The sequence below is a fragment of the Lepidochelys kempii genome, chromosome 11 (assembly GCF_965140285.1).
Source record: "Lepidochelys kempii isolate rLepKem1 chromosome 11, rLepKem1.hap1, whole genome shotgun sequence".
Lineage (NCBI taxonomy): Eukaryota > Metazoa > Chordata > Testudines > Cheloniidae > Lepidochelys > Lepidochelys kempii.
The window spans coordinates 2,748,067-2,761,696 of NC_136390.1; the positions used below are offsets into that span (position 1 = coordinate 2,748,067).

Consider the following 13,630-nt stretch of genomic DNA (forward strand, 5'->3'; position numbering starts at 1 on the left):
AGGGGAGGAGATCTGTGGGGGGGGTGCCGGCATCCACATGCATGGGGGTGACCACATCTCGTTCTCTGCTGGCTTGACGGGCTCAGCGCTGATCACGTGGGTCTCGGTGGCCCGAAGCCAGAGCCTCAGCCCGGCCGTGTCCATTCCCCCCTGTGATTGCCCTCAGCAAGGTGACGCGCTCGCCCTCAGCCAGCGCGGCCAGCTCTGGGCCAGGCAGCAGCAGGGGCGGTAGCCCGAAGGCCCAGGGACCGTGCAACTTGCCCGGGGCTCGTACCTGCTCTGTGCAGCACAAGGGGCTTTTTAACCACCCCTCTGCCAGGGGCCGGGCAGTGTCTGGAGTGGCTAAAGCCGCCCTCTGCGGCAGTCCATCCAGTGGCTCTGCGAAGGTAAAGGGAGGTGACCGTGCCCCTGTCACCCTGGCCCTGATACGGATCAGCCTTGCCTGTGTCCTTGGGCGGTGGCTTCCAGTGTCCCCAGCTGCCACCCTGGCCCTGCTCGTGTGCTGTGGGTTTCTCACAAGACCCCCTGGGGTCATACGCGACATGCCGGGGCCGGCCCCGTCACCCCCCCGCACACCCACAAACTCTATGAAGGACTCAAGTGTGGAGGGGTCAGGCATGGGGTGACCCCAGCACTGTAGCAAGGGGAGCCTTGTGGCTAAGAGACCAGGGGCTCAGGTGACGTGGCTCCTAATTCCTCCCCCCACCCCCCTGCGGGGCAAACAATTGACCCACCTTCCAGAGCCACTGCGGGGGGGCTACACAGCAGAGCCAACCCCCAGGCTGCTGCCCCCTTGTGCCAGCCGCAGAAAAGCAGGAGGTTTGAGACCAATTAATTGTGAGTTGGGGCGGGGGGGGGGATGGCCTCAGCGGGGGATCCACTCAGCTGGGGAATTCAGCCCCTGGCGTGTCCGAGTGTTGGCCCCATGTCGGGGGCTCGGCCTGTGCCCCCGCTGCTGGCTTGTTGTGCATTGCACTGCCGGGCTGGATGGGACCTCACCACGTCCAGCCCCTTGCGCCAAGGCAGGACCAAGCAAGCCTGGGCTTAGCAACCGCCTGTGCCGGGGGTCCCACGCCCACCCGGGGACCCCGAACTCCCCGCGAGCTGGCAGCTCGTTCCCAGTATCCCCCTTGCTGCAGCCCGGCTGGTCTCTCTTGTCTTGCCCTCCTGCCCCCTGACTGCCTCCAACCCGCTTGGCGCAGGGCCTGCAAGTGCCAGCAGCCCTGCCCGTGTGACAGGCCCATGGGGCTGGCCCTGGGCAAGGCTTCAGCAGCCCCCCCTCTGCCCCCGCTAGTCCCTCACGCACTGTTCGCCAGCCTCGTGCCCTTCCGCCCCATATGGGACGACCCCCCCCCAGCATTGCCCAGCCTCTGCCCGCACACCCCACACAATGCTCCTGCTCAGACCCAGGATTGGGGGGGCATCGCTGGGGGCACGGCCAATAGGTGACCTGGACGGGGGGAGGCTGGTGACAGGTTCACCCGAGCCCGAGCCCCCTCCAACGGGCACCTGCTCTGCCCCATGCTGGCTCGGCCGACTCGCTGCCAGCCCAGGGCTCTGAGCTCACTCCCCTGGCATCTTCCGGCCCCATTGCTGGGGTTGGCTTGTCCCACTCCCTCATGAATGAGCTGCCTGTCGTCCCTGGCCATGTTTTGCTCCCCCCCCCGCCCAAGCACCCCCCCACACACACACTTTGGTGGACTAATTGCTGGAGTTCAGCTCATTAGCGGGCCGGAGGAGGGAGGGGGCCAGGCTACTCCATCACCAGGCTGCCGGGCAGGGTTCCCCTCCCTCGCCTGGCCTTGGCTCGCCAAGCCCTGGGCAGAGCAACAACCCGCACCAGCCGAGAGACCCTGAACAAACCTTGGGGCAATAAAGCTGCCCCTCCCCCGGCTACTCGGCGCCAGGTAAGGGGGGGCTGCCAGCTGCTGAGTGGGGTGGGCAAACCCGGGTCGAGCCTGCCGCAGAGGCGGCCGGGGCCGGGCGATTGGGAGCAGCTGTCGGCAAAGGCTGGCGTGTCTCTGTTACTGTAGTCGAGGGGCTTGTGCCAGGCCCTGCCCAGCCCGGTGGCCCACAGGCCCGAGGAGCTGGAGGGCACAAGGCCCCACTCCCCGAGCCCAGCCAGACCGGCAGGAGCTGGGGGCCGGCTGGTTTTACACTGCAGCTTGCGTGTTTTGTGATGGGGTGAGCTGATGGGGTGGCCTGGGGCTGGCTCCGGGACCAGGGGTCCCTTCCAGGCCTGTGTCCACAGGGGCGATGGGGCAGAGCGCCGGGGGGCCGCCGGCTCAGCTGGTGAGGGAAGCTGAGTGAGAGGACAGGACACCGTGGGGCAGGGCCCGCCTGGCAAAGACAGCGAGTTTGTCTCTTGCAGCGGGAGGGAGCCGGGAAACTTGCAGATCTGGGGTGTGAGAACCTCCCCCCGCCCCCCCCCCCCCGCCCAGTCCGCTGGCCTCCCGCAAAACAACAGCTGGTGTCACCCACATCGCAGGCAGCGACGCCAGTGTGCCTTCCGGGCCCAGTGTCCTTCATGGGGCACGGGCACGGCTCTGCCATGAGCACCAGGCGGGTGCCTGGCACAGTCAGTGCCACTCGTTCTAGCCAGGGATGGAGCCGCCCACTCGGAGAAAGCTCCAGTGGGTGCAGCCACCTGCCCAGCAACACCAGCCGCCATGAGCCCATCCCCCTGGCGTCCTGGCTCCTCAGTGATACAGAGCCCTGTGCAAGGTCTCGGGCCTGGTATTCAAACCCTGTCCCCAGGCACAGCATCAAGCTAGCCAACGGCCTCTGTGTGCCCATTCACAGGGACTGGAAGAGCCGGGCTCGGGGGTCCCAGGCTAAGGGGGCACCCTGTACCCCACACCCGGGGGGGGGCGAGGGGGTCTGCTCTGCTGCTGGAAACTCTGACTGGGCAGGGAGCCAGTGTGCCCACAGCAGAGCTGTTTCCGGCATAGGCCTAGTGGGCAGAGATACCCGGGCCCACCCTGAGCCCTGCATTAGGGCAAGAGCGGCGTGGGCCCCACCATGGGGTGCCCGTGTGGGCCCCACCTTCGTGGGCACCTGGGGGGCCATGGGAAAGTCCACAGATTGCAGCAGAGTCAACATTATAAATTACTTCTGTGCCTTCATTCACGCACTGGGCCATAAATGGCCCTGGAGCCGGGGAGGAAATGCTGGTTAATGTTTGAAGAGGCTTGGACTCTGCCACCAGCTAGGGCCCGATAATGGGGAATGGCCCGGCCTGCCACCCGCCCCAGCCATCACCTGCCCCGCTGCAGCACGCACAAACCAGGCCTGGCCCAGGCTCCCTGCCCCCGTCAGCAGGCCCTGGGGAGCTGGCGAGCCAGCAGCGCACCCCTGCGGAGCGCCCCATCACGTGGCCTCGCGCCCGCCCTGCCCGCCTCCAGCCTGGCCACGGGCGTGGTGCTCGGCTTTGGGCTGCGTGAGGCGAGGGTCAGGGCCCAGGAGAGGGGAAGGGGCCCTGCCCATGGGACGCTGCATGTGCCCACGCCGGTGTGAATGATGTGTGAGCATTCACCCAGCCGGCCATGGCATCGTTCTGCTCCAGCCGTGGGAGCTGGCTGAGTGTCTGTCAGACAGCGTGGCCGTGAGCAGCCGTACGGAAACCTGGCCAGTCAGCTGGCTGTCTGGCCCAGCTATTCGGCATAGCGGTCGTATTCCCAAGTCACCGCCCTGCGAGGGTCTGAGGGTGTCACTCAGCCGGACACAGGCTGCAGAGAAAGAGGCGACACCCTCTCCAAACCCAGGCCGGTGGGCAACGAGGGACACTGAGTCATGCCCGAGGGGGTCTTGGACAGGAACCAGCCATGGCTGGGTGAGACAACGGAGCCCCAGGACACACCCTGCTGCCTTCTGGCAGCAGAGCAGCCGATGTCCCAGGGCAGCCGTGCAGGGAGTTGGCTGGCAGGCTCTGGGTGTTGTCAGCGGGGTTGTAGTTGCCTTGTAGTCTCAAGTTCTGGCTGGGAGGGTATTGAGGACTGTGCCTTTAAGGGCTGCGCTTCCCTGCCAGCCAGTGAGGCCGGGGCTCTGTGACACTCTCGTTGTGCGCAGCCAGTTGGGCCCGGGCGCTGACTAACCCGTGTCTCCTGCAAGCACCTGACCTGGGGGGCAGTCGCTGGACCCCACACCGGGCAGCCTGGCTCTGCCCAGGAAACAGATCACAACAGCCCTGTGTTGCAGAAACGTCAGTGCCCATGTGGAACACTTGGCCTCACGAGGGCATAAGTGCAGCCAGACTGGGTCAGCCCACGGCCCACCCTGCCCCTAGCCTGTCTCTGACTGTGGCTCATACCAGGGGGGCAGGGGCTGGGTACAAACTAGGGTAACTATGCAATGAGCCATCCCTGGCTTCCACTCCCAACTTCTGGGCCCTGCCACACCTCGTGGGCCTGCGGCGGTGCTTGAAATCTTCGTCCTTGGGGAAACCAGCTAATGCCTGGCCCTGTGCTCCATCCCCCCTTCCCCATGCTCTTTGTCAGGTCTCAGCTCATGGCCTGTGGAATCATTAAACATCAGGCCCCCTGTCGCTGCTGGGCCCTCCCAGAACATCAGAATGGCCACACTGGGCCAGGCCAATGGTCCATCCAGCCCAGCGTCCTGTCTCCGACAGTGGCCAATGCCAGGTGCTTCAAAGGGAATGAACAGTCCAGGGGAATCGTCAAGTGATCCAATTCCCAGCATCTGGCAAAGAGAGGTTTTAGGGACCCCCACAGCAGGGGATTGTATCTGTGATCATCCTGGCTAATAGCCATTGATGGACCTGTCCTCCAGGCACATAACCAGTTCTGTTTTGAACCCTGTTGTACTTTTGGCCGTCACACCATCCCCTGGCAGTGAGTTCCACAGGTTGGCTGTGCACTCTGTGAAGAAGTAATTTATAGAATCATAGAATCTCAGGGTTGGAAGGGACCTCAGGAGGTCATCTAGTCCAACCCCCTGCTCAAAGCAGGAACAATCCCAACTAAATCATCCCAGCCAGGGCTTTGTCAAGCCTGACCTTGAAAACCTCTAAGGAAGGAGATTCCACCACCTCCCTAGGTAACCCATTCCAGGCTTCACCACCCTCCTAGTGAAATAGTTTTTCCTAATATCCAACCTAAACCTCCCCCACTGCAATTTGAGACCATTACTCCTTGTTCTGTCATCACCTACCACTGAGAACAGTCTAGATCCATCCTCTTTGGAACCCCCTTTCAGGTAGTTGAAAGCAACTATCAAATCCCCCCTCATTCTTCTCTTCCGCAGACTAAACAATCCTAGTTCCCTCAGCCTCTCCTCATAAGTCATGTGTTCCAGTCCCCGAATCATTTTTGTTGCCCTCTGCTGGACGTTTTCCAATTTTTCCACATCCTTCTTGTAGTGTGGGGCCCAAAACTGGACACAGTACTCCAGATGAGGCCTCACCAATGCCGAATAGAGGGGAACGATCACGTCTCTTGATCTGCTGGCAATGCCCCTACTTATACAGCCCAAAATGCCATTGGCCTTCTTGGCAACAAGGGCACACTGCTGACTCATATCCAGCTTCTCGTCCACTGTAACCCTTAGGTCCTTTTCTGCAGAACTGCTGCCGAGCCATTTGGTCCCTAGTCTGTAGCGGTGCATGGGATTCTTCCTTCCTAAGTGCAGGACTCTGCACTTGTCCTTGTTGAACCTCATCAGATTTCTTTTGGCCCAGTCCTCCAATTTGTCTAGGTCCCTCTGTATCCTATCCCTGACCTCCAGCGTATCTACCTCTCCTCCCAGTTTAGTGTTATCTGCAAACTTGCTGAGGGTGCAATCCACACCATCCTCCAGATCATTTATGAAGATATTGAACAAAACCGGCTCCAGGACCGACCCTTGGGGCACTCCACTTGATACCAGCTGCCAACTAAACATGGAGCCATTGATCACTGCCCATTGAGCCCGACAATCTAGCCAGCTTTCTATCCACCTTATAGTCCATTCATCCAGCCCATACTTCTTTAACTTACTGACAAGAATACTGTGGAAGACCATGTCAAAAGCTTTGCTAAAGTCAAGGAACAACACGTCAATTTCTGCTGTTTGTATTAAACCTGCTGCCTGTTAATGTCACTGGGTGATCCCTGGTCCATGTGTCACGTGATGGGATACATGCCACTTCAGGAGTCGGGGTGGATACAAATGTCGTTCTTTCCGACGGCCAACACTGAGACAGGGCTAACAATGCTGCTGCAGCCCTGCTTCTGGCCATCGCTGACGCAGATCAGGTGACTCAACCAGCTTGCACTCCATATGGCTTGTATGTACCATCAGCCCCGGTCAGGGACACTCAGCCACCAGTGTCAGGGGCTGGCAAATCTGTGCGCCACCACGAAACCATATTTCTTCCTTGCAGCCTTTCTAATGCTCCCAGGGCTTTTCCCTGCAAGGCCACCAGCTGGGCTGAAGGACTCCACTGTGCGGGGAGACCCCCCGGCTCGTGCCCAGCCTGGGGCGGGGGGGATAAGCAGTGCAGACACACAAACTGCTGGCTTCCCTGCGGCCCACCCGACTGTGCCATCTCTTTATTGGTCTCGGTGCCCCTCGGCCAGAGTAGCGTGCCCATGGGGACTTGTTGGGCAGAGAAACAGATGCTCTGAGGCAGGGAGATTCTTCAGCGTGACCTGGTTCTTTACCTTGTGCACATGGTCCTGCTTCCCTAAGCCTGTCCAGCATGCAGGTCCCTTGCTCAGAAATTCCCACACCTGCCCCTCCCATGGGCTCTGTGCCCAAGAAGCCCCATCATTCCGCTGCTTCTCAGGGTCACCCTTGTGACTGCTTTGCCAGCCTTCCTGCCTGCAACCCACAGAGACTGAGACCAGTCTCCTAGCCCCCCTGACTGTGCACCCTCAGAAACCCCACCAGAGCCCCCTGGCTCAGCTCTGATCTGCCATGTGCTTTGGGTGGTCACCCCCACTGTTTGCAGCTCTCTCTACTCCATAAAAGGGCTTAATTGCTCCTGCCTCTGAGTCTGAAGGAAGGTGCTTGGCACCCACTGACTTTAACCGGGACTGTGATTGTCTGTGGATCCAGGACTCACCCGATCGGCACTTTCATGCTGGCGAAGGTGGGATCCTGCTGAGGTCGGTGCCAAGCCATCTGCCCAGCACGGTAGTGCCCTGGCGAGTTGGTCTCTTGTAGCTCAGCATGATCATTGCAGCAGATAGTTCTGTGCCGGCTTCATCTCAGGGAGAGCTGCCGCTGTGGCAGGGCCGGGGCCAGCTCAGAGAATGGGGCTGGGACGTGCCTCGGTTGCCCTGAGGATGCACTTGTCTGGCCTGAATGTGATGCTCCCCCAACCCCCTCGGTTTTTGGAACTCAGGGTGTAGATTAGCCTCGTTCTTCCATGACAGCTCCAGGCACCCCGATTCCATCTGAAACATTCCTGGGGCTGGTTGAATAGCAAGGGGCCAGCGGGGGGCTGCAAACTGAGCCTGCAATCTGCCTGGGCACCGGGCAAACTGGGCATCGGCTGAGGTATTTGTTCCATCGCATGGGGCGTTTGGGGTGGCTCCTCCTCAACTGTCATGCTGAGGTGGCCTGGCTCTAGGCACAGTCACCCTCTCTGGTGCCCGCCCATCACCACCAGGGCGGTACCCACTGGCCAGGCTCTTTGCCCTCAGTTACCCCCCTGCCCTTTCAGTCTCGCAGGGCCACTGGGGTTCCCCACAGAGCGGGTGCCTCTGGGACTCAGGGAGAGAACCTCCATACTCGGGTCCGCCCCAGGAAACGCCCCTCCTTCGTTAATTACCCCGGCTCCGCAGAGGCAAGGGGCCAGGGGAACTGGGTCACGTCCTGCTCCGGCTCGGCGCACCCTGACCGCCTCTTGCCTGGGTTTACGGAAGCTACGGGAAGGAGGCCAGAGCCAGGCAGGAGTTCCCGGCCCAGCAGACACAGAAGCAGGCAGTGGCGAATCAGCCACTGGGCCAACGGAGTCATGCCCTGGGCCCTGGCCAATTGGGGGGGCCCTGGGAAAATGGTCACCCCCACACCCCGACTCTCTCTGGCCACCCAGCGCTCCTGCTGGGGAGCAGGGGAAGCCCCCGTGCCACGATCCCGCTCCCTGGCAGGAGTGCCGGGCAGGCGGGTGGAGTGGGGGAAGTCCCTGCGCCCCGACCCATTTCCCCGGCAGGAGCGCCGAGGGAGAGTGTGGGGTACTGCAGGCAGAAGGGATGGGGAGGGGCCCCAGCTTGCTCTGGTCCAGGGACCCACAACCTGGAAGCACAGACCATCCCCAGCCCCTCAGCGCCAGAGGCCCCAGGACAAGCGCGGCTCTGCAGGACAAGGACATGCACCAACAAGTCCCTGGGGTCGGGTCCTTCCTGCTCTCGGCTCCAGAGATCAGCTGCCCCGCGGGCGCCCGCATGGGGATCCCCCTGGGCAAGCAGCACCTCGGGGAGCCCCATGGGTGCCCAGAGCAAAGCCTGGGACCAGGAGACACTGAGCCCCTTCCTGTGCCAGAACCGTGCAGGGCACCAGGGGCCCACCCTGCCACTGGGCAGCAAAGCCAGGGCAGTTTCGGGCGCACACGCCCGGTGACACGGCTGAGCGCGTCGAGCATGCATGGGGTTCCAACGCCGCGAGCGAGCCGGGAACCAGCGGCTCCTTCCTGCAGAGAAGGCCGTGGCGAGGTGCCAGGGTTGGAGGGAAGCGGGCTGCTTGGCCTGAGGACCCTTCACTGCATCCAAGGCTCTTTGCGGCCCGGGGCAAGGGCCTCACTCCTGCTGGACAGGCCGCTCCCTCGGGTGCGGCCGCCCCCTTGGCAGCCTGAAGAATCACAGGCCGGTCCCTGACTTGGTACCTGCACCCACAGCCGCTCCTGGAGCCCGGCTCTGGGGACGGGGTCTCCCTCTGCTGGCTGTCAGGGTGCTGCAGCAGCTGAGCGAGGGGTATAATGGGGACCCCCCCACAATTAGCTCTGGGATCTTTCCCACCGGGGCTCTGACAGCTTTAAAGCAGGCCAAGCCTGGGGCCCGCAGTTCTGCTTTCCCACTGGGAGGAGCAGACATTGGTCTGTGTGTGGGAGTGGGACGCTGGCTCAGCACAGGAGATAAGATAAGCTGGAGAAACTCCCCAGTGCTGTAAAGCAATAAAACAGGATGATGGCCCCCATCAAACTTTTCCGCCCCCCCTCCCCTCGGGGAATGCAGGCTGGGGGCCTCGCTGGAGCGGGGCGTGGGGGGATGTCTGGACTGGTCACTTTCTGCACAGCCAGACCCTGGCTCCGATCACTCCATTCTGCAGCCTTGGGATATGGGCTTCTCTCTCACTTCCTGTCCTAAACCGTCACAGAGCTTGGCTTTGTGCCCGTTAAACAGCTGCCACGGCCCACCCAAGAGGTGGGGCCATTTCAGCGCCAGACGGGTGAGCGCCATGCAGCATGGCTGTTCGACCGCTGCTGTGCCTCCCCCCAGCAGTGGCTGCATTTTGGAGCTAGGTGAGGGACTCGTATACATGTGCAATGCGGTAAAATACTCCAGAAGAAATAGGCACAGTCACTGCATTAAGGGCCACCCCTGGCTCCAACAGAAACTGAACGCAGCACGTAAGCCAAGGCTTTGGCTTCAGGACCAGCCAAGACATGCCAATGGGCTGCAAAGACAGACCCAGGTTTGCCACAAGTGGGCAGGACACGGGGGCCCTGGGCTCACTAGCTCACGCCCACAGGAGTTAACACCCACAGGAGTTTCGTCCCAGGAGAGGGGAGGGTGAGTCACGCTGCTCCCTCGGGTGATGGGGACAAAAAGTGAGACTCCAGAGAAAGCTCTCAAGGATTCTTTTGGTTTTGCTTCCCATCAGCTGGGTAAATATTTACCAGGCCAGTGATCTTTACCAGGCAGCAGGTGCTAAAGAATGATCGATCAGGGAGACTTTAATTCCAGCTATGACAGTGCCCCGACCTGTCCAGACCTGAGAGACCAGGATCAACAGCTCACCTCCATCTGTCCCCACCATTGCGGCTCTGGGGGCTTCTGGTCCCTTCTCTGCCCCTGCCCCAGTGGGGGTCTGGGCTGAGTCCCCACAGGAGAACGGGGCTGGCCATACTGACCTGCCCTTGGGCTGTCAAAGCGTGGGATGAGGTTAGAACGGCAGGTCCCTGCCACACCTGTGTCCAAAGACCAAGGCCTCGACCCAGCCAACTGTAGTATAGGAAACTGCTCCCTGTAGGAATGTGCGGCAGGTAGCTGTTACTGATACGCAATGGATTGTAAGAAACCTGCTATCTGATGTAGCAAATTCCTACAGATAGCAGTTTGTCCCCTGCACTCACGGCAGGACTAAGTATTATCTAGACCATCCCTGACAGGTGTTTGTCCAACCTGCTCTTAAAAATCCTCAATGATGCAGATTCCACAACCTCCCTGGACAATTTATTCCAGGGCTTCACCCCCCTGACAGTTAGGACGTTTTTCCTCATGTCCAACCTAAACCGCCCTGGCTGCAATTGAAGCCTTTTGCTGCTGGTCCTGTCCTCAGAGGTTAAGAAGAACAGTTTCTCTCCCTCCTCCTTGTAACAACCTTTTATGTGCTTGAAAACTGTTCTCATGTCCCCTCTCCGTCTTCTCTTCTCCAGACTAAACAAACCCAATTTTTTCAGTCTTCCCTCAGAGGCCATGTTTTCTAGACCTTTCATCATTTTTGTTGTTCTTCTCTGGACTTTCTCCAATTTTGTCCATGTCTTTCCTGAAATGTGACACCCAGACACAATACTCCAGCTGAGGCCTAATCAGCATGGAGTAGACCAGAATAATTACGTCTCATGTCTTCCTTACAACACTCCTGCTAATACAGCCCAGAATGATGTTTGCTTTTTTTGCAACAGCATTACATTGTTGACTGATATTTAGCTTGTGATCCACTATGACCCCAAGATCCCTTTCCGCAGTTCTCCTTCCTAGGCTCCCATTTTGTAAATGTACAACTGATTGCTCCTTCCTAAGTGGAGGACTTTGCATTTGTCCTTATTGAATTTCATCCTATTGACTTCAGACCATTTCTCGAGTTTGTCCAGATCATTTTGAATTTTAATCCTATCCTCCAAAGCACTTGCAACCTCTCCCAGCTTGGTATCATCCGCAAACTTTATAAGTGTACTCTCCATGCCATTATCTAAATCACTGATGAAGATATTGAACAGAACCGGACACAGATCTGATCCCTGCGGGACCCTACTCGTTATACCCTTCCAGCTTGACTGTGAACCACTAATAACTACTCTCTGGGGACAGTTTTCCAACCAGTTTTGCACCTACCTTATTATAGCTTCATCAAGTTTGCATTTCTTTAGTTTGTTTAAGAGAAGATCACACAAGACAGTATCAAAGGCTTTACTGAAGTCAAGATATGCCACATCTACCGCTTCCCTGCATCCACAAGGCTTGTTACCCTGTCAAAGAAAGCTCTCAGGTTGGTTTGACATGATTTGTTTTTGACAAATCCATGCTGACTGTCAGCACATTATCTTCTCAGTGTTTGCAAATTGATTGCTTAATTATTTGCTCCATTACCTTTCCAGGTACAGAAGTTAAGCTGACAGGTCTGTAATTCCTTGTGTTGTCCTTAGGGTGACCAGACAGCAAGTGTGAAAAACCGGGACAGGGGGTGGGGGGTAATAGGAGCCTATATAAGAAAAAGACCCAAAAATCGGGACTGTCCCTATAAAATCAGGACATCTGGTCACCCTAGTTGTCCTTATTTCCCTTTTTATAGTTGGGCACTAGATTCGCCCTTTCCCAGTCTTCTGGAGTCTCTCCCATCTTCTGTGACTTTTCAAAGATAATTGCTAATGGCTCGGATATCTCCTCAGTCAGCTCCTTGAGTATTCCAGGATGCATTTCGTCAGGCCCTGGTGACTTGAAGACCTCGAACTTGTCTAAGTAATTTTTAACTTGTTCTTTCCCTATTTTAGCCTCTAATCCGACCTTATTTTCACTGCCATTCAATATGTTAGACATCCAATTGCCACCAACCTTCTTGGTGAAAACAGAAACAAAGAAAAAAGAATGAGGAGGACTTGTGGCACCTGAGAGACTAACAAATTTATTTGAGCAGAAGTTTTTGTGGGCTAAAACCCACTTTATCGGATGCATGCAGTGGAAAATACAGTAGGAAGATGTATATATACACAGAGAACATGAAACAATGGGGGTTGCCATACCCACTATAATGAGAGTGATCAGGTAAGGTGAGCTATTACCAGCAGGAGAAAAAAAACCTTTTGTAGTGATAATCAGGATGGCCCATTTCCAACAGTTGACAAGAAGGTGTGAGTAACAGTCGAGGGGAAAAATAAGCAAGGGGAAATAGTTTTATTTTGTGTAATGACCCATCCACTCCCAGTCTTTATTCAAGCCCAATTTAATGGTGTCCAGTTTGCAAATTAATTCCAATTCAGCAGTTTCTCACTGGAGTCTGTTTTTGAAGGCTTTTTGTTGTAGTATTGCGACTTTTAGGTCTGTAATCGACTGACCTGGAGACTGAAGTGTTCTCCGACTGGTTTTTTAAAGTTATAATTCTTGACGTCTGATTAGTGTCCATTTATTCTTTTACATAGAGACTGTCCAGTTTGACCAAAGTACATGGCAGAGGGGCATTGCTGGCACATGATGGCATAGATCACATTGATAGATGTGCAGGTGAACGAGCCTCTGATAGTGTGGCTGATGTGATTAGGCCCTGTGATGGTGTCCCCTGAATAGATATGTGGGCACAGTTGGCAATGGGGTTTGTTGCAGGGATTGGTTCCTGGGTTGGTGTTTTTGTTGTGTGATGTGTGGTTGCTGATGAGTATTTGCTTCAGGTTGGGGGGCTGTCTGTAGGCAAGGACTGGCCTGTCTCCCAAGATCTGTGAGAGTGACGGGTCATCCTTAAGGATAGGTTGTAGATCCTTGATGATGCACTGGAGAGATTTTAGTTGGGGGCTGAAGCTGGTGGCTAGTGGCATTCTGTTACTGTTGGAAATGGGCCGTCCTGATTATCATTATGTAATGAGGCTGGTTCTGGCGGGACCCAACGGAGAGTGCCAAGTCAGGACAACCTGCATCAAACAGGGCAGTCACAGCCCGGGGCTGGGGTTTCTGTGCACACCAAGGCAAACCAAACCAGACAGACAGAGAGGACTTTGGTTTTACCCCCCGGGGCTAACCACAAGTCACACAAGCAATTCCCTCAGACACTCCAGTTTCTCAGTATCTCCACTTGTTATGGGGACACGTGGTTATGAAAACCAATACCCCAGTAAAAGAACAAAGCTTCTCTCGATCCCAAAGGACCAAGCCCCAGATCCAGGTCAATGTACAAGTCAGATCTTACCCACAAATCACGCTGTTGCCAATCCTTTAGCATCTAAAATCTAAAGGCTTATTCATAAAAGGAAAAGATACAGACGGGAGCTAGAATTGGTGAAATGGAATCAATGACATCCAGTGATGGCCAAGTCCTTGGTTCAGGCTTGCAGCAGTGGTGGAATAAACGGCAGGTTCAAATCAAGTCTCTGGAGAACATCCCCAGCTGGGATGGGTCCTTCAGTCCTTGGTTCAAAGCGTCAGGGTAGCCAAGTCCCTCCAGAGGTCAGAAGCAGGACTGAAGACAAGATGGAGGAGCTGCA

At 57.2% G+C, this 13,630-nt stretch overlaps 1 protein-coding gene across 1 annotated transcript in view; it reads left to right on the plus strand.

The window, feature by feature from the left end:
* Positions 1-1,759: 1,759 nt before the first annotated feature.
* VIL1 (villin 1) overlaps positions 1,760-13,630 on the plus strand; it is a 42,779-nt gene continuing 30,908 nt past the window's right edge. Inside the window, exon 1 of the mRNA XM_073304961.2 lies at positions 1,760-1,907. The gene's annotated coding sequence lies outside the window, so the exon portion shown is untranslated. The remainder of the gene's footprint in view (positions 1,908-13,630) is intronic.